The following is a 21,096-nucleotide window of genomic DNA, read 5'->3' as shown; positions in this document are numbered from 1 at the left end:
GGGTGACACGGCACACCAGTCCAGCAAGACAGGAGCAGCATGGTCACCAGAGGGCCTGCACCGGAGGACGGCCCCCAGGACCATACCACGGGGACGCCCACATTTCACACCCCCTCCGGAGTCTCAGAACCACAAACACACACACACCCCTGCCCCCAGAAGACGACTCCCTCTCCTCACCCAGAGAGAGCATGGAGGTGGCCAGCTACAGAGGACGCGGTCCCTCCACCCCTGAACATGCAGAGAGGCTGCTCCCAGCCCGCAGATGGAACCTCCCTCTGCTCCCAGGCCCCTGGCCAACATGAATGCCAGAGCAAGGGGAATTCCAGGCCGAGGCCTCTCCCAGCTGGGCCTTGTCTGTCAGGGCACTTCAAGCAGAGGGCAGCTGGGAGGAGGGTGGCCACCCCTGGGCGGAGGACAGGCAAGCAGGAGCCCTGGAACCCACACGAGCCACCCCCTCTATCCAGGGCCCTGCTGGAGCTGCCGGACACAGAGAGGCCCTGGCCAGTCCCTGCTGTCCGGGAGCCCACGGGCCTCCCCGGCAGGCTCTGTGGCACGGCCACCCAAGCCCCTCATGGAAGCAGCAATGTGGTGCCCCAGCAATAATGCCCAGGGCACACTCCAACCCCAGACGATGCACCCTGCTTTCAGCAGGATCTGCATCACCTTTCCACTGAGGCAGGTGCTGGATGAAGAGCAAGCATGGCATGGCAGCGAGAATACGGGACTGAAGCCAGCCAGAATGAGCTCAAATCCCACCATCCCCACTCACTCCGGGCGAGTAATTGCTCCAAGCGGCAGTGTTTCCAGCAATGGATGGAGCAGGTTCCTCAGCCAGCTATGCTGTGCTGAGGATTAAATGAACTAATGAAGTCAAGTGCCCAGCCCCACTCGGGACGCTCAGCAGGTGCCCAATCAACGCCTGGGAAATGAATGCCTGGAGAAAATAATACCACCCCTCTCTCCCCCACCTCATTAGGCCCAAGCCCAACTCCCAGCAGAGGAGAAAGGGCCCTTATTTACCACCACCAGCCAAGGCACAGAAGAGAAGAGCAGGTGGACAAACCTTGGCCAAGAAACCAACAGCCTCTTCATCAAGCTCAAGGTTTCAATACTTTCCACTGGGACTCAGTTTCCCCCGCTGGGGGTTTAGTGAGGCTACACTCAGCAACCTAAGGGATCCCTGCTGAGCATGCATCAGGCGAGGGGGTGAAAACTGGGTCAGACTGATGAAGTGGACCAAGGGTGACGGATGGCATGTTTCACTAGCCGGAAGGGCTCTGAACAGTGACTCCGTTGCCCGCTGGTCTGTGCTGCATACAGCACACTGTCCTGCAAGCAAGACTGCGTCTCAGAGTCGTCTCTCTGCAGAGAACACGACGCTGGAGCAGGGGACTCAGAAGACAAAGGTTCTGGTTCCTCTGTGCGCCGGCTGTGTGACCTTGGCAAAGTCACCGCACCTCTTGGGGGGAATTTCTCCTCTGTAAGATAAGCAGGCCAGAGAAGCTCATGCTCTCTACAGCCCCAGTCGTTCTAAACATGATTCCATGACACCCAATCCCAAGCATGCAGGCAAGAGGACAGGTTCTGCGCAGTCAGGTACAACCAGGTGGCTGGACACTGTGACAGTTGCTGCAGACCCAGGTGAAAAGGAATCACTGCTTACTGAGAATCACCAAGACATGGCTGGGACCCAAACTGCGTCTTCCCTCCCCTGAACCCCAGAGGGATACCAAGTGCCAAGCCTGCAGAAGGGACAAGAAGCTGAAAAGACCAGCAAGATGGTGGGGAGACAGGGCCCTCCCTGAGAACTATCCTGAGGCAACAAGATGAATAAAACCTGCCCTCTTCGTTCCAGAAAAAAGGTGGCTCAGAGGGGCTGTACCAAATCCTGGGCAGGGAGGCACGCTCAAGACCTAGCCCAGCAGAAAAAGAAACTACCTGGATGATGTCTCCAGCAGGCACTTCGCCCAGAGGTGAGTACCTTTCAGATCCTCCTGCACTGAGACATGACAACAATGGAAAATTCCAGTAGGTTTATTCCACTCCTGAAGAGGAAGGTCTCTGAGGAAGCAAGGTATGCATGGGGTCTATTCCAGCCCTCATTCCTCAGTCCTGGATGCACAACAGGATCAACTCAGAAGCTTTAAAAATACCAATGCTGAGTCCTACCCCTTCTCTCCAGGATTCTGATGTAACTGGTCCTGGATGCAGCCTGGGCATCGGGCTTTTATTTTTTTTTTAACCTCTCCAGGTGATTCTAATGTGCAGCCAAGGTGGAGAACGACGGCTCTAGAGTCTAGAATCTCAGCACAGAGGCCCCAGCCGTCTCCCACAAACTTTTTAGGAGCAGAAAGGGCAGGAGACCCAGCCAAGCAGGCCTTGCTGGAGATAGGTATCCTCATGCCACCCCCCACCTCCACCCCCAAACCAGGATCAACCTGCAAAGAGCCATCTGTCTGAGACAGAATGCGGGGCCCCTGCCCAGCCCGGCTGGGGCGTACCACGTCCCCACACACTGGAAGCTGTACGATTGTGTTTAGTTGATTACTTGAGGCATGTAAACAAAAAGTGATATTACACACACCTGGGGTGGCAAGCACCACAAAGATTTACTTTGAGAGATCTTAATTATAAATGCAAAAAAAAAAAAAATGCTGGAACCCTCTTAACATCTTTGAATGGAAAATGGAACCTGAATAAATAGGGATGCTTCTTCTGGGCTGCCAGATTTATTTCCCATTTCCCCTAGAAGGTCGCCAGGAATAATTATATTTTCTTGTGAATCTGTCTTCTGTAAGGATGAAGCAAAACATCTCCATCTTCCCAACTGAGGCACTGCCTTTGGTCCTACAGTAGATCTAGAATCCAAGCACTCCTTTAAAAAAAAAAAAAAAATCTTTTTTAAAGCTGTAGGAAAAAGGAGGAGCAAGGAAAAGAGGCAGTCAAAATTTCTAAGTTTCCCTGTGGTGTTAACAAGACTAAACAAAATTTATGCTTTGAGATAAAACAGAACCTAGTGCCTCTACCTTTTGAACACATCAACCGACAGCATGTATGTGCAAAACCACCGGGCTCTGAAGCGAGAGCCAGACCCGGACAGAACTACTAGCCTCTTGGCCTAGCCCTTGTGTGGCCTTTGGCCAGTTACTTGGCCTCTCAGAGGCTCCATTTCTTGAGCTGTAACTGCAGGAATGCTTTGACAATTAGAGCATGTATGCAAAGCCCCTGGCCCAGGGTGGGCCTTCAATAACCAGTGGGCACTGCTATTATTCTTTGAACAATCCACACCCATTTCGGCTGAAGCCTGCTGCGCCCAACTTTTCATGGTCCTGAATCTTGGGAACTAGGGAACCACATTATGCCAGTGCGGAAGGAGAATCTGTGTCTTTGTTTCACGGGCGAAGGAAAAGAGCAAGAGTGGTCAGGAGCTGGCCTGCCCCTGCATTCTGGGGTCAAATGGGCTGTTTAGCAACATGATTTGCTTTTACCTCCTGAGAGCGGCCCCATGGAAAAAGTCCCTCCAGGGACTACAGATGCCGAAGGAGTACTGTTGTTTCCGAGATATTCCTGCGCAGTCTGACCCAACGGCCCCCACCCCACCCCCCTGCAAAAGCTTCCCCTGCAGCCCCCACAGCAGGAGAGGAGCAGGACCGTTAACGAAGCGGGGGTGCCTGTCACACTTCTCCATAACCCCTGACGTGATGTGAAATTCTACAAGGTAGACCCTTTGAAATGCAAAATCTTCCAGAGTCCTTCAAATGTGTTTTTATTTTCTCGGGTTCCTAAGGCTGCTTTCAGACCCACCCATCAGCATTTCCCCTCTCAATCACCCACATTTAACAAAAAAAAAAAAAAGAAAGAAAGAAAGAAAGAAAGAAAAGAAAAAAAGGAGGAGGAGGTGGCTGCAGCAAGGACGTCTCTGTTTTTTGAAAAAGCTCAAGTATCTCCAGTCGATGCAAGGAAGGAAAAAAAAAAATCTTGTCCTCGGCTCCAGCCTCCTTACATCCCTCCTCCAAGACATCCCGAAGCCAAGTTTCCCCTGCAAGATTTCCTCCCGTCCTGACCAGCACAGCACTGACTCTGCCACCGCTTAGGCTCTCAGAGGGCTTTCTTAAATCAAGAATCCGGGTGCCCTCCGACCCAAGTTCGGGAAGGTTCAGACAGGCACCACCAACACCACAACCCACAATTTTCGAAGCCCAAGCCTTGATCCAAACAGGAGGTTTGGATTAAACATCAAAGAAGAAATTACCTTAAAACAAAGTTGTTTGGCAAAGAAAATTACTTCACCATAAGAAGAACCCTAGGGAACGGTAAATTGCTTTTGAATATAGACTTTTCAGTGGCGCGGTCATTAATCATGTTAATGTAAACTGCGCTAAAACAAAAATTTTCTAAGCAAGTCTCCGGGCACATCAGCGTATCTAAGCCTCTGGGTTTGTTTCCAGAGCTCACATCCCAGCACGCAATGAAACTGCTGTTAATGGGGTCAGCTATTACAGTGCAGTCCCCGACCCTGGGCCATAATAAAGGTGACTCAGCCATGTAGAAAGAACCCTCGTAAAGTCAGGCAGGAAACAAACACAGAAATTAATCAGAGAAGGAGAGTCAATGATTTTGGAAAGTGTATTCATGGGACAAGTTTAAACAGCAACTCTCTCCCTGGATGATCAGACATTTCAGAAAGGAGCTGAGGGAGGCCAGTCAACATTCCTTGCAGCACGCAAGTCCCTCGGCCAGGCCCTGTTTTATAGGGTGGAGGACAGGGCAGCAGCTGGACAAAGCGAGGGGGGGCGTGGAGCCCAGCAGAGTTAAGCTGCGCTGAGCCCAGCCAGACCCGGCCATGTGCTTCATGTTGGCAACAAACCGGTTCTTTCAAGAGAGGAAGAGTCTGACAAAAAGGACAGCTGCAGCAAAGCAAGAAGCTGAGAGGCAAAAAAAAAAAAAAAAAAGAAAAAGAAAGAAAGAAAGAAAGAAACCACAAAACCCACCCTCGAAAAAGCCCCAGGTTTAGGATTCTCCCCTCACGTCAAAAAAAAAAACACAAAAAACAAAAAACACTCACCTTCGGGGGGTTGCAAGGGCTAGTTAATCTATTAACGTGTCCCCCTTGCTGGATCAATTAAAGAGAGCCCCTCCACATCTGGTTTCCATCTAAAACCAAAACTTGTATTATCAGCATATTACATAACAAATTATGCCTGCAGGTTTCTTTTATTACATGTCAGAGAGGTGTGTGTGGTGGGGGGTAATGATGGCAGTTGTGCTGGTCTGAGTATTTGCTTATTTCAGGCTTTTTTAAGGGCGAGAACAAAAAGTTTCCGTACAGTATGAAGTTCAAGAAAGTCACACTCGCCCGGATAAAACATCAACTCAACAGTCGGCCAGTGGGTCCAGCGCTCAGTCTTCAGGGCCCACTGCATCAGGCAGGGGGGAGAAGGGCATACTGTTTAAAGAGCAGTGCACAGGTACCCCACCAGCCTGTCCGAGGCATCCTCTGCTGACAGCTCCCGGGGTGTACAAGGCTCCCTCCTTCTCAGTCTACTGCAGGGGAAGAGAGCTGGCTGGCCTTTTCCGAGCTTCCACCATGGGTCAGGTGCCTGCCCCCTGAACTTGCTTAAAGGACACCCAGCCCATTAGGCTTCCAGAGAACTGGGGAGATGGAGGCCAGGGCACAGTGAAGGAACCAATAGGGGGACAGGGAAAGATGAAAGGTATGGAGAGAAAGAGCCTCAGAAATGCCAAACAGGGCTTCCCATAAAATGTCAATGAAGTAGATCCACCAGGACGACAGTAAGGCATCTTAAAGCTCTTCCTAGAAGAACTTTATGAACTTCCAAAATGCTACTATGGGCACGACATACCCTAAATTGAAAACAGAAGGGAGAAACGGACTACAAACGTTATCAATCACAATCATGGAATGCTCTACTTGTCCTGCCAGCCTTAGGAATTCGAGTCCACTTCTGCAGCAACCGGTACTGCTAGCTTTTTTATTTAAAACTTGTCTTCAAGGTTAAAATGGTTGCACATCAATATTACCTTCTCGGGGGAAAATAGTGAGTCCTTGGCCAAAATGATTTGAACTGGTCTTACAACCACCTTGTCCTCTGGAGGGGCATTCGGGGGGGGGGGGGGGGGAAACAGACCTGCTCCAAGCCTCTCCTTCCTTTTCCAGACTGGAACAACAGCCCAGGAGCTGGATCGGCTGCTCCTGGATCTGCAGGATGGCTGGCAGCATCCAGATCCTAGCTAAGGGCAGACACCGGGTCAAGGGCCACCAGTACTGAACTTAAAACCCAAATCTTCTCCCACTAACACAGGCCTATCAATGGGGACAAATAATTGTTTTCTGTTTATCTGGCTGTCCAGAGCTGGCGGGGAGTGGGGGAGGACCAAAACCCCACAGATCGGCAATTCAGTATCAAAAGTGTAACTGAGACAAGTTACTGCTAAGTGGATAAATTAAAATGAAACTAAAACCTGGCCAAATCAGCAACAGTGAGTTTCACCCCATCTGCTAACTTCACTCCTTCCCAAGTCCTCAGAGCGGGTGACATCTTCCAACCAAGTCTAGGATCTGGAGCAAGGAGGGATCCCCTTCCAGCCTGTGGGAAGCGCTGGGAACACATATGTTAGTTTGTCATTTGGAAGTCTGCTAATACGTTGTAAGCAGCACAAGACGCTTGCCTGGCTTCCCAGGCCAATAAACAATGCCATTCCAACTCCTGCAGCAGTCAATAGAAAACAGTCCCTTGTCTCCGCCATCCAACAATTCAACAAACATTTGTTCCTGTTGAACAACCCTCAGCCTGGCTCCATCTGCACCCGCTCCCGCAAGGCGAGCGCGGCGGCGGCAGCGGCACCAATGCCCTGCCCCAGGGTCCCGGGACCGGAATGCAGCCCACCGGAGGGGCCACTCGCCCAACACCACCGAGTCCCGAGGCTGTAACGTGTGGAAGACTCAGAGTGTGGCCTATAGGAGGCAGAATCCCATTCATCAAATGCTGCAAAGGGCTGTTCTTTGTTCACCAACGTACGAAGTACAGTACGTGTTAATGAACCCCGGCGGTCAGATGGAGGGAGCCCGGCTTCAGGGGGCTTCCGGGGGCGAGGGACCCGAACAAGCTAGCTCGCGCGACTCGCCGGTGCTCCGCCGCTCTGTCCCGCGCCACGAGCATTGTTCCCCAAGTCTGCGGGCGGGGGTGGGAAGCTGGGGGGGGTGCCCGAGAAGCCCCTTGGAGCAACGCAAACCGAGGGCCCTCCCCGGACTCTGGGTGTCCTCGCCGCCTTCGTCCCTGCCCCACTGAGAGAAACTCCCAGCGGGAAAGCTGACTCCCACAGGCTTTGCAAATCAAGGACTGGCAAAAATGTGACTCGACCAGTGTGCCCGTGCTGGACGGCCCTTCTCGCCATGTGCAAAGCCACGCCGGCGCCCCCCACTCCGCAAGACCCCGCCGCCGCCACCCCGCGGGCTTCCCCCTCCCGGGGCAGAAAACCCCCTCACCCCTAGGGCGACCGCCCCGGCCGGTCCAGCAGCCGCGGAGCCCGCCGCCGTGCGCCCGCATCCCGGACGCAAACTTCCGCGAACAAAAGAGTTGTCTGCAAACGGTGCGGGAACTTCGGGGCGAGCCGGGGCGCCCGGGTCCCCGGGTCCTGGCGCCTTCGCCACTGCCGCGAGCCAGGACTCAAGTTGAGACGCGGAGAGAGCACACCCCCCGGCGCAGCCGTCCCTGCACCCGCCCCGGGGAAGCACAGACTTTTCTGCAGGGGCCGGGCTGGCTCGTTCCCCTGGCTGCGCTCTGACAAGTCTCACGCGTGCACCAGGGGCGACACTCAGCGCCCCGAGAAACCACCCCACCCAACGCGAAACAAGGCAGAAAAAAAGAAAACCAGTAATTTTTTTTAAAAAAATGGTAAGAATAAAAACCAAAACGGCAAGCCCAGCACACGCGCGAGAGGGGTCCCTCCAGCCAGCCGCTGCGGCGCACAAGGCAGGGACCACCGCTCGGGACCAGCCCCCCGGCCGCCACCGCCACCGCCGCCGCGCAGCCCGGGGTCGCTTACTGTGCGCGGGGGGGCGCTCCGGGCGCGAGCCCCGCGCCGTCGCCAGCGGCGCTCGCCAAGTCGTCCGGGCTGCCCGCCGCGCGTCCGCCGCGCGCACGCTCTCCTGCCGGCGCCGAGCGCTTTGTACCGAGCGGCTCCCAGGGAGGAGGAAATCGACTTGTCACTTCCTGAACTGTTTGCAACTCGTCCCTTTAACCGGTCCGGGCCAGGCCGCCCGCGCCCGCCGCGCCCGCCGCGCCCGCCGCCGCCGCGGTGCCGCCCGACCGCGGCTGTGTGTCGTTGGGTCGGGCGCTCTGGCGGTGGCGTCGCGGGGCCCGGGCGCTCGGCGGCGGCGGCGGCGGCGGCGGCGGCGTGCAGGAGCCGGGCGGCGTGCGGCGGCGGCAGCGGCGGGCGAGTGTGCAGTGCGCGCAGCCGCCGGTGGGCGGAGAGTGGGGGGGTCGCGGCGCGCCGCCGGCGGGGCTAGAGGGCGTCCTGCGAGCTGAGCCGCGCGCTGCTCGCCGAGCTCGCGCCTGCGAGGCCCCGGGACGCGGGAAGTGGCCCCGGGTCCGGGCTGCGCCGCCGCAGCCACCACCCCCGCGGCTGCCCGAGCCCGGAGCCAGGGGTCCCGCGGGCGTCTTCCCCCTCCCCCCGCAGGAACCGGGGCAAAAACCCTGGGCCGCGTGGACTTCAGACGTCCAGCTTCCGGGTTGTTGGGTTTTGAGGTTTCAAAGAAACGATCATTTCGGTGGCGTGCTGGGCAGCAGAGGATGGGGGGGCTGTGTTAGCGTTGTCACACTTTGGGGAAATAAAGCGCTAGTGTCCCTACTAGGGGCGCTGATCGAAATAAAGGAATGTGTACTTCAGAAGCCACATGCAAAATATATGCAACTGGTGAAGGAAGGATTTGTGGTTGCTAAGCAGACGCAGAGCATGTTTCGTTCTGTAACTTAGGATGTTGACTTAAGTTCAGGAATGTAACCCTGATAGAATAAGCAGAGTATTTTCATTGTACGGCTCACCTGGGGGAGGGGGACTGTTTTCCTTGTGAAGTGAAGCCCTAGATTTCCCATTACTCCGTCCTACTAGTGTATGTTATTTTATTGACCTTGTATCCAAAGAGATTTTTAAAGAGGTTTTTTTTAAAAAGAACTCCCCTATGCCTGTTTTGTGTTCTCCTTTGCCAAAAATACAAAACACCTCATTACTTTACATGGATTGTGTCTGCGCCATTTGAATGGTCCTATTCATAAATCAGGAAACTTTTTCTGTTGCTTCTAGGAACATTTAATTGGTTTTAATCCAATGTTTCAATCCCAGTATCAAACATAAATGAACAATTAACTTCTTGAGCTTGTATGCACTTGGGAAACTATTATATTTCATGGCTATCGCTGCAATATTTCAGTTTCCCATCACACTGGACCCGTTCTTTTTCAGAAAACCATGAGCTAACATCTTTCACACCAGCTACAGCTCCAGTGATTTCTTCTGCACGATTAGGATGAACAACCATCAGAAGGATGTGCGTCTATTCATTCAAATAGATGATGTGGGATATAACCAATTCATCCTACAAAAGCCAAAATGAGCTAATAGGCAGAATGCTAAGATACTGATATCCTTATCCATATACGCTGCTTTAGAAGAATTTACCAAGGGCCAATTTTGAAAGGAACGAGAACGAAGTCTCCTTAAGTTAGACAAAGAAAGGCACAAGGGATAATTTGAGAATGCTGCTAACACTTCCCTAATGCCATCTTATCACGTGTCACCACGGCCTTCGAGAGCTTTTAAGAACATAGTTTAATTTACTTTTTATTAGGAAGCCTAGAGTGACTCCTGCTGGCAAACATTCAGCTTATTCCTACAATTACCAGTTCATCGGGTCAATGGAGAAAACAAAGTGCAGGGGGTGGGGGGGCTATCCAGAACCTGGAGACAATTATTGCAACCATGATTCTGGTTGCTTTCAGGTTGATTTTAGATTCACAAAATTCCAAGGACTGTGGTTATGGCAAGCTCTTTGCTGCAACGCCTCCTTTCCAACCTAAAGCAGCCTGTTTTTCTGGTTCTGAGGCTTTCTTGCAAGTGCACAGAACTAAAATACCTGCTTAAGGAGCTGTGCTACTAACCAATGAATGGCTATTTCTCATGTACTTAATTTGAATCTCCAGAGGCTAAAAAAATATACACATTAAGGCCTGTGTCATTTAACTTTCCATATTATGTGGTTCTTCCCACATTATGCAGTAAGTCTTATCTGAAACACCCCCACTTTAGGGCGCCTGGTGGCTCAGTCGGTTGGGTGACTGCCTTCGGCTCATGTCATGATCCTGGACTCCCAGGATCGAGTCCCGCATCGGGCTCCCGGCTCAGCGGGGAGTCTGCTTCTCCTTCTGATCCTCCCCCCTCATGCTCTCTCTCTCTCTCTCTCTCTCTCTCTCTCGCTCTCAAATAAATTTAAAAAAGGGTAAAACACCCCCACTTTTTAGGGCTATGCTACAGAGTTATTATTTAAAAAGTCCTACCCAAAAGGTTGTATATGAGAGTTTTGCTCAATTCAGAAGAACAAATATAAACTCAGTCCCACTCTGGATGTAAAACAATGTAAGCTGTAATCGGGTGATGGGGGGCTAAGCTGTCTACCTTTGTTCAATCCTTAAAGGTCAAAGCCAAATCAAAACCAGATTTAGAGCACAACCAGGCACCTAAACACAAATTCATAAGCCAGTTTAGGAATAAATCCATAAATAATCCAAAAATGATCACTTGTAACTTTTCCATTATCATTGATCAACAACACTAACTTGGGTAAACCATGAACAAGTGGGAAATACAAAATGTAGGGATTACATACAGTCTCACTCCAAGACCAATATGTGAAACCCAGGGATAAAGCACAGCAATACTGGCTCTCCTAGGTCCGCTCAAAGCAGAAACACCAAATGGAGGAATGCTTGTGTATATGGCACGCATCATGTCTACTCAAAACTGCCTGGGAGAATTTAAACTGAGTATCACTCTATACTAGAGAGTTCCCCTATTCCAAGTGTAAAGCTCTTAAGCAATAGAAGACAATAAGGGTGTATTTTATTAAGAAAGGGTGTAACCAACTATAACTTGTATCAACAAGCTAATCAAGTATTCACCTAAGCACATTTGTGCAGAGGAGGGTAAAGGTTGGGTTTTAATATGCACCAAGGAGTGTCCTAGGTAGTTAGTGGGTGTTTTATTTTTGTGCCTTTAGAACCAGATTAATGTGATATTCAAGCAACAAGGAGCTAAGCTTTGAAGTCTGAGCAAGTACCAGTCAATGTTGTTCAGTTTTACCCAACAAACCTGTGTGCCTATAGTTGTAAAAAGAGTTCACCACTAAAAAGTGATAAACTAGTTTGTCTCTGAGAATAACATAGTATTCTTTTTAGAATAAAGTGAGTGAAACAAACATCAAACTTGTTATACATTGGACCCAACAGCACAGTATGCAGATGTGTGTATTAACCCCTTTATTCAGCTTCCAAAAGCCACTGCCTCTTTGTCACAACTGTTGTATTAAAAGCCAGTCATTCACATTTCACACTGTCCTTTCTAAATCTGAAAAGATCTTTTATAAAGCAGAAGCTTTTAAAATTGCTTGTAACAGATGATGGGAAGACAGACATGACCAAGTCCACCTGAACCATTTTCAAAGAAACTGGCTACTGAAAGAAAACAAGTTAGCAAAATACATTTCTTTGAATAATATGTAAAGTTTTTGGTCATAGATGAAAGCCAAAAATCTGAATCTACTATAGGGACAATTTTCTTACATAGATCTTATTCAGAAAAATAAGTTCTATAATTGTTCCCCCATCTATGAGCCAGCTACAACTAACAGCCCTACCTACATAAGCATGTGATGACACACTAATCCTTCTGTTCTTCCCTTTCTGTCCTTTTTATATTGTGTTCTGAACCTTTCCAATGATGAAAATGAATTATAGCTCTGGCTGGAATCTCTTCCATATAGACAGATATATCCACACATAGAGAGAGAGAAAGGGGTATCTCCCATATCTATGCACATACCTTTTTTAAGAGGTACTTTGATTCCTGAAGACAGTTACTTTTTGATTCAAGAACTAAAGAAAACAAATTTATTTTCATTGAAAAATAACCATGGCAGTGAATTTAATGATACCAATCTAACTCCTTTGATACAAAATGAGAGTTGAAAGCAGCTTGAAGCGGAATGCCTATTGAAATCAGTGCACGTGAATCGGCCCAGCTTTGTAACGAAACGTCTAGCACCATTGAGGTACGAAGCCTGCCAGCTGGGACAGCATTGTGCACCACAAAGTGTGGGTTGTAAGCCTAAGTCCTGAGCACAAACCCTGGTTTCCAAGTTGGCAGGTGCTGAAAACACAGCAAATGTCACGCTTGCAACTCACTGGATGGAAGAACTCTGGGTAATGTAAGCTAAAAAGAACAGAGCAACAGTTAAAACTTATTTCACTTTGCTATTTTTTTTCCTTTTTTTTTTGGCAAGTTAATAGTAGCTATCGGTGTTATGTGCTACCAGAAAACACAAACGTGAAAAAAACTGACACTGAAAAGTTTATGCATGGTAAATAAGCAAAAATAAGTATAATGAAGGCTTTTCACAATCTACAAAGTTTCTGGTGTATGTAAAACTTATCAAACCTATTTTACTATTTTATTAGTAACACTGAAAAGCATAATTCATTCTTGACCTTTCCCGATCTATTTGTAATCTGAGCTGAAGTACTCTAATATCACTATTAACATGGTTAGTCACCTATAACCTAGCCTGGCCTCAGTTACTCCACCAAATACATAACTAAAAACAAGTTACAATATTTTCATATTGTTACACATTAAGTTTTATCTAGAAAATATTTCAACAGCACACCCACACTAAATGTTTATTCTATCATCTTCAAATGAAAACCATTTCAATTTTTTTCTTATATATCCTTAAGTGGAATTCAGATTTAGTATTTATGATACAAGCCCAAAATTTAATTTAATTTTTCTCTCCTGTCAACTATCTACCATATAAGTCACTGCCTCAAGAAAAATCTATTTTTAACTCATCCCTAGTGGTATGCTCAAAGCTACTGCCATCCTGCCTATCCTCATAAAAATTAAACAGACTGAATTTCATTTTCATTAGGTAGAAAGGAAACTGAAATTACATACAGTTCGTGATTTCACAGAGTTTGAATACCCAATCTAAAGACTGAATCCTTTGGATTTAAAATATCGAGAAAAAAAAATTGGTCTCCAGCTCCAAAGGGTAGAACATCCCTAGGAGCAGTATGAAAAGAACATGTGCCCTACATGGTATGTCAGCTTGTGAACTTCTTAACTCTACTCAGCAGTTTGTCAACCTTCTATTTTAACCAAAAGCAAAGACGTTTTGTTTTATTGTATCCATTACTGTTTCTGAGAGACTAGCCTTGCCTATTTTGTATGCACATACCCTGCACCTGACCCGAAACAGAGAAGAACTGATACGAGAAGTTAGCTTACTATTTTAAATACTACTTTACAGCTTCTCTTAACTTTCACAAAGAAACCAAACAAAAAAAATCTTGATCAAAACCAGGTTACTTAACTATAGTACTATTAAACTATCTAACTTTAGTAAACTATCCTATGGACATACATTATCATCATATCGACCTCATCCCTATAGAACTTTTTATTTTTTTTTAAAGATTTTATTTATTTATTCGACAGAGAGACACAGCCAGAGGGAACACAAGCAGGGGCAGAGGGAGAGGGAGAAGCAGGCTTCCCGTGGAGCAGGGAGCCCGATGCGGGGCTCGATCCCAGGACCCTGGGACCATGACCTGAGCGAAAGGCAGCCGCTCTACAACTGAGCCACCCAGGCGCCCCATCTATAGAACTTTTTAAAAATAGTTCAAAGATTTAAGCTCTTTGAGGCTGACCAGAGAAAGTGACACTGCTCTGGCCAGCGTTTCTCCAGTCACACTAAGCAGCCCAGGCACTGAGATAGTCACTTAACCACCAATAAAAAGGTTAAATAAACAAACAAATCTGAAAACCAAATGTTTTCTAGACTAGGATAAACAACTGATTCACTGTAAATTATATACGATACTGTCAGTTCCAGTATAAACTAAGGTCAAATCAGATAAACTATTTAAAGTATTATCCAACATCAAACTTTGAAATGTCACTGTGAATGGCACCGTTAACTCAACTTAAAACAAGGAAAACAAGTATGATTCACTGATCAAAGAAATCAAATCTAGATGATGCAAGGTAGAAATCAATGATAAAATCTTAGCCCACTGCTTCCTAAATGCCCAGGAAAACCCAAATCCAACTCGGTTTTCATTAAACCTAATGCATGGTTTGTTAAGGGACCTGCTCACAGTTCCCTTGTTTCATGTCACTGGAAATAATGCCTTAGTATGCAGACCTAATGAAGAAAGGTGCACCATGTCCCTGACCAATTCCAATGCATCCACATGAACATTTTCCCCATTGTACCTACAATTACTAAATAATTACCACTCAAGCAGACAATGATCTTAAATCTGAGTATTCTTAAGAAGTCTGCTGAAACACATCATAAAGAACATTTGGTGAAAATCTGGCATTCTAACTGATCCTCATTTCTTAGCTAAATAAAAAGGTGCTTCAGCACCAGCCCTATCTATAGACTCAAGAAGGAGCTACACAGTAGGATTTTTTAAGAGGTTCTGGAAGGCCCACCTGTTGCAAATGTTCACTCTTACTCACTTATCTACCACTCCTCTCTTCCCTCACCTAAACACTCTTAGAATACAGTCGAACTGAACGTATTAACTCAGTGGCACTGAGGGGTAAAATTTCCAACAAGTCAATACATTAGCTACAACGGGGAGAAGGGGTTCTTGGAGAAAAGACTAGTGACTGGTGTGTGCTAGGAATCATGCTAAGCTGCTTCACACTAATTCTTCTCATTTAACATTCCTGACCCTGTTACAGAAGGTCTCCACAACTGCTTCTCTCTCCACTACACTGGAACTGCTTTGAAGAAAGGTTCTGAAGGGAAACCACATTTAAGTAAGTATTACTATCCATTAGGCACTTTACCAGCACCTTTAACATACTTCAGCATCCCTGAGGTAGAGGACAGAAAGACAGTAACCCAGAGAGGTTACAAGGCCTGAGAAGGGCAGACCCATGTACTATCTACTCAAGCATGGGTCTCTGCATAGCATGAGAAGGTAGAAGTCTCAGAGTCCTGGGACTTTATGGTTCTAAATTAGATCATCTGTGAGTATGATTCCTTTGTGTTTGCTTAGACCCAATCTTGATCTCTTTCTATATGTAAAATTGAAGGAGACTAAACAATCAGATGTAAATTTCTGAGTTTCTTGGATAAAACATGGTCAAACAAATTCAAACTAAATTATCAAAAATATATATGAGAGACATTCGATACCAAAATCTAAAGTTTACCAATGAATGCACAAAGATGTTTTAGATGGAAAAATACATGATTTTTTGCTCCAAATGTTTTATTATATGTACATCTATTTCTCATGTACGTAGACACGTTGACTTAACAGAACGGTAAAGTGACCTAACAACTGATATTTAGATTTAGCTAATGGGAGCATTTAAACTTCTCATATATAGTGGAAACCTATATTTCTAACCTAAATTTCATAAGCCCTTCTCTAAATCTTAGATCAATTTCAGCAGGTATTAGGGACTGAATGTTTGTTTCCCGTCCCCAAATTTACATGTTGAAGCCCTAAGCCCCAGTGTGATGGTATTTGGAAGTGGGGCCTCTAGGAGGTAATCGGAGTTAGATGAAGTCATGTGAGTGGGGCTCTCCTGATGGAATTAGCGCCTTTCTAAGAAGAGACACCAGAAAGCCTGCTCCCACACTCGCTCCCTTGTAAGCATGCACAAGGAGGCTGTGTGAACATACAGGGGGATGGCAGCCACCTGCAAGCCAAAAGCAGAGGCCTCAGAATGAAGCCTGCCTTGTTTGCACCTTGACCTTGGACTTCCCAGTCTCCAGACTATGAAAAGTAAATTCCTGTTGTTTAAGCCACACAGTCAATGGTAGCCCAAGCTGACTAGTACAGGGGTAGAGAACTAAATTATCACCTACTGAATGCCCTCATTTTACAGAGAGGAAAACTAAAGCCAGAAAAGGAAAGCGACCTGCCTCATTCCAATCATTTTTTCCTCCCAAATCCCCCCCAAAAATCATTTCTCTTTGATATTTACTGTATTACTTAACAGATTTCCAACACTAGGTTACTATAAAATGAAAGGAACAAAAATAAATTTCAAGTTCAGAAAATAATCGGATACTGCATGTGTCACAAGTTAAATCATTAATCAAATGACTTAACAAAATGATCCCTTTTACTTTTGGCTACCTAACATCTTTACCATACAGAAATTCCAAGAGGAAAGCTCAGAGCACTAAAGCAACAAACCTCTGGAAAAGACCAGCTTATTTCATAGTGGGGTCCAATATGTGGATTTCCCCTCATAGCTGAATCTGGTTAAATTTTTTTTTTTTTTTTTTTTTTTAGATTTTATTTATTTGACAGAGAGTGAGAGAGGGAACACAAGCAGGGGGAGTGGGAGAGGGAGAAGCAGGCTTCCCGGGGAGCAGGGAGCAGGGAGCCCGATGCGGGGCTCAATCCCAGGACCCTGGGATCATGACCTGAGCAGAAGGCAGACACTTAACGGCTGAGCCACCCAGGCGCCCCTGGTTAATTACTTTTTACTTAAATAATAACCACAACAATCAGCACTTCCAACTACAAAACCATATGGAATTCAGTCCTATCTCTTGAACAAACTATACTATCAATTTTTTGACCCAAATGGTTCTCTTCACAATGTGAGCTTTCCCTCTACACCTGTGAAGGTTTCCACAAGGAATAAACACCTCTGACTTGTGTGCCTTGCTTATGATTGCTTCTCAAAAATCAACAAATATTATTCTCATTCACAACAACAGCATAAAAGCAGTTTCGCTGAATCACAAGTGGGCCGCAAAAGGTTATATTTATAAATAAGACAACATGCAGTTTTTCATTCACAATTTCAGACCTGTCTTCCAAAACTTGCACACAGCTCTTTAATGTAGCCCAGTATGTTTTATTAAATGCCACATTATGATTTTCCCCATTCAGACTCCAACTAGGCTTCTTGTTGAGGACATGGAAGGAAAACTTAATTATTGCTGCTTCAGTGCATCTAAATTTATTTCATTACCAGAATCAACAGAATAGGGGCTAGATGCTGTCGCAGAAAGGCAGACGGATATGGAATGTAAACTGCTCCTTCCTCTCCTCTTTCCCCGCCCACCCCACCCCTCCAAGTTCCATGGTTGGAAAGCATCCTAACGTTTTTTTTTTTTTTTAACCAGGATGTACTAAAATTAGATGGGAACAAAGGACTGACATTTTCATACTAGAGGAGGGGTGAGGAGAAAACGTGCACCAGCAGCACCCACTCTCTGCTCCATTTAGCTCCCTCCCCCTGACTCCGCCCATCTTTGACAAGCAGCTTGGACCGCCTGAGCAGGAGAGCTGCGACCATCCCAACAGCACTTCTATTCTGCTAGAGTCACAGAGAATAATAAACAGCTTCACATCTGTAAGTATGTTAATGAAGAATGAGAAATACAGTTCATGGTCCCTTTATTCAACAGGAGTGTTTTCATATTTCTTTTTAAGCTCCTCATATAACATCCAGGATATACTTACCCTGGTTCATGTGTAAATTTTTAGGTATTTGGGAAAACAAATGTGTTAGATTGGCTTTTCTTACAAAGTTTCTGGATAGCATGTACAATAAAGATCACTCACAAACATACCTATTTTCTGATGCAGTAATAACAATACATATCTTAAAATATAACATAAAAGAATTTATCATTTCTTCAGAATGGGCCACTTAAAAACAAAAAAAGTACATTTTGGTTTTTTTCCTATCTTCCTCTAATAAACTGGGCAAGTAATTTGCAACTAATCTAAGGCACAATTGATCTCTTGGTTTTAAGTCTTTCTTACAATGGTATCAGCATGACAAAAGTAAATTCAGCCAGCCTCTACATCCAGTTTTTGAAGTTCTACTCCATAAAAGCAGGATATTGATACATTCATGTCTTACGAATTATTCGTATCTTTTTAATTTGGTTTCCCTGGGCCTAAACTACAGGTCTACACAGTGACAGCTCAAAATTCAGTTAGAGAAGCCCTTTTAATGATTAGTCTAATGCACTGAGTTGTAAAGATTTTTTAAAACTCAGTAAGTACCGACTCAAGCTCTCTTTTTTCCTGGTTACTGGAGCCCATCTTGACATCTAAGCTGGAAATGAATGATCTTTCAACAACACTCCAGGGATTTTGCTAAGGTCATATTCAATCATTCATTAGGCTTCTTACCCCTCGCTTTTCAGAGTTCTATTGTAGAGCTGGTTTTATTCAGCATTTATGTAGCCTGTGGGCTTTAGTATTTGTCTGCTTAATGTTGAGTTTCATTTCTATGCCCCTAACATAGGAATCCATCAATTGACCAAAGAATTTCAAACTATTCTTTTACTTTTCTAACAAATTGCATGGTGTGTATGAAGAATAAATTAGCATTAATTTTCTTCCATTAACTGTTAATAAAACATGCTCATGTGCTCCCCCTTCGTCTAAGGACATCTCTGTTTCCTGCCTAACAGAGAAATGACAAGGGTTTCCTAATTTTTTCCCACTACTAAGCAATTGTCCTTCAACCTACCATGCTCCTGGTCTCCCACAATCAAGCTCTAGGTCATGGGCAGCCTCCTTCCAGTGAAGTGTACTAGACAAGACTCCTTTCAGAGCCCATCAACACACCCCCCCCCACACACACACACAGTATTAGCTAAAGAGGTTACTACTGTGGAACACAAGACACTTGGTCTCTCGCTTTCAAAGCAGAAAGCTGTCTCTGGAGCACGTACACTCTAGTTCACAGTGCCAACAACAGGAAATCAAACCCAGGCCTCCCCACAGCAGCAGAATGCTAGCCTGGAGAGCAACTGAGTTTTCACATTTGTATATATTTTCATTATGGACTAGCAGACAGACACATACACGCATGCATAAATACATAAAATAAAATTATTTAAGAAAACATAAATCAGAGTCTATTGACATAAGCAGGGATACTCTGTTTCTTTGCATATCAATTTAGGGGAAAATGTTTCAATGGTTGGAGGCTAACATAGGTTCCTTAAAAATTAAGCTTTCTACTATATGCCAGATGAACGTGAATTAAGGTCAACACAGAGTACTATATTACAGAATCACAGAAAATTAAAAATAAATGAACTGAAACACATTATTCACTCAAAGACTAAAAATCTTTTATGTATGTTTACCTCCCTTCTTCCCCCTCAAATAACAGAAAACTTCATGCATGTCACAGACGAAGAAGAAAGGCAAACTTGCTGCTACTACAATGGGGGAAAATCAATTCAAGGGCAGTTTGTACTTATTTTAAAATGGCTTCAGTCAAGCTGCCAAGAGTAGTGTCAGGTTTGATTCTCATATGCATAAATGCCAGCCCCAAAAAGCAACTCTAACTTGTGCACCTGGCTTAAAACAAAATGTTCTGAAAACTTTCTATTTGTTAATTGGTGTAACCCACCCATTCAGCCTCAAATCCCTTCGGACTGGCCTGCGAGCTTCCTCCACACAGAAGCGAAGTGCCGGCTCATAACATCGTAATGAGAAGCAACAATGGTGTGCAGGCTCTGGAGAGAAACTTCGTTTGCATTTCAAACAAGTTTCCTCAAAATAAGAGTGTCTTTTGATGAAATAAAATTACAATTCCAACTTCTTATGCAGAGAAACCAGCACTCACTACATAACTCACTGCTCCCTTTTATAACCGTATAATTCCTTCCAGTCACCCACACAGTCATGTGCTTTAACGAAACTCAGTTTAATAGTCACATATTTACAACTTGCTTCAGTAACTTGGGGCCATTTACTAGCCTGGTTTTTTAAAGTGTGGTATTATTTGAAAATACTAATTTACTGTTCGATTTTGGGACCTTCCATTTGTTCTAATTTCAACCTGAGAGGCCGGCTTCCAGCAGGATTAACTGATAAGGAGAGATGAGAAATCCCTTCTCCTGACCTGAGCAACAGCTCCACGATTCCCCCAAATCCTCCATCTTTGCAAATGGAACATACATACCCCGCCACGAGGGTGACTTGCAGAGCTTTTCAACAAAGGCACACTCCCAAGCTATCAGTGAATCAAACCCAACGCCTCAGTCTGGTGGCACAGAAAATCCATTCTGTTAGAGTGGTGCTTTAAAATAGCATATGTAACAACTCAAAATTCTAAAAAAAAGTACTTCCACACTACTATCATATTTGATATCAAGGAACAGTAACATGAGAAAACAACAAAGACCAGATCTCCTCAATAAATTATAAACTATTTTTCTGTGGTTTAAGATCCTTTGCCTAGTTTGTAAAATCAACACAATTTTTCTGTAGGTTTAAATCACATATATTTTGAAGTAACTTCTCACTCTTTACATGTTAAAAATTAAAGCTTTTCAAACAATGTTATTTGTGTTGAAAGCTAATGTAAATGTCTTCAGTTATCTTGTGCAAGGCAGGTAGTAATCTTAATGGTTGAATAATGTTGATTTAAATCAAACCCCTCTTCTCCCCCCACCCCCTGCCCCCACTCAGACATACAAAAAAAAGAAAAAGGATTGTAATGCTAGACTTACTCATTACTAGGTTAACATTTATCAACCAAAAACCCAAAAGACCCAAAAAGCTGAAAATCATCAAAAATTGTATCACTTTAAAATTTGTATTGTGGCTCCAATATGAAAATACTAGCCCAAATAGAAAAATGGCATATATTAACATGTCTTCAAAAACATTAATAAATAAACTGTTTCTCTTCCTAATTAGCCCTAACTAAAACATCTTTGTCCCCATGTCTCTGAAGGCTTATATATACATATAACCTACACCACCCTTT

General features: G+C 45.5%; 1 protein-coding gene across 3 annotated transcripts in view; it reads right to left on the bottom strand.

The window, feature by feature from the left end:
- The window catches only part of FAM53B (family with sequence similarity 53 member B), a 119,760-nt gene that overhangs the window by 97,309 nt on the left and 1,355 nt on the right, over positions 1-21,096 (bottom strand). Inside the window, exon 1 of one of the 3 annotated variants that reach the window (XM_028119886.2) lies at positions 8,071-8,307. The exons of 1 other annotated variant lie outside the window; for it this stretch is intronic. The gene's annotated coding sequence lies outside the window, so the exon portion shown is untranslated. Of the gene's footprint in view, positions 1-7,510; positions 7,730-8,070; positions 8,308-21,096 lie in introns of those variants that run through there. One more of the 3 variants, XM_028119889.2, reaches the window with a different exon arrangement.

The sequence above is a fragment of the Eumetopias jubatus genome, unplaced genomic scaffold (genome assembly GCF_037043125.1).
Source record: "Eumetopias jubatus isolate StellerSeaLion01/CBP00866 unplaced genomic scaffold, mEumJub1_p1.0 scaffold_17, whole genome shotgun sequence".
Lineage (NCBI taxonomy): Eukaryota > Metazoa > Chordata > Mammalia > Carnivora > Otariidae > Eumetopias > Eumetopias jubatus.
This window is presented reverse-complemented; position numbering and strand designations above follow the sequence as displayed.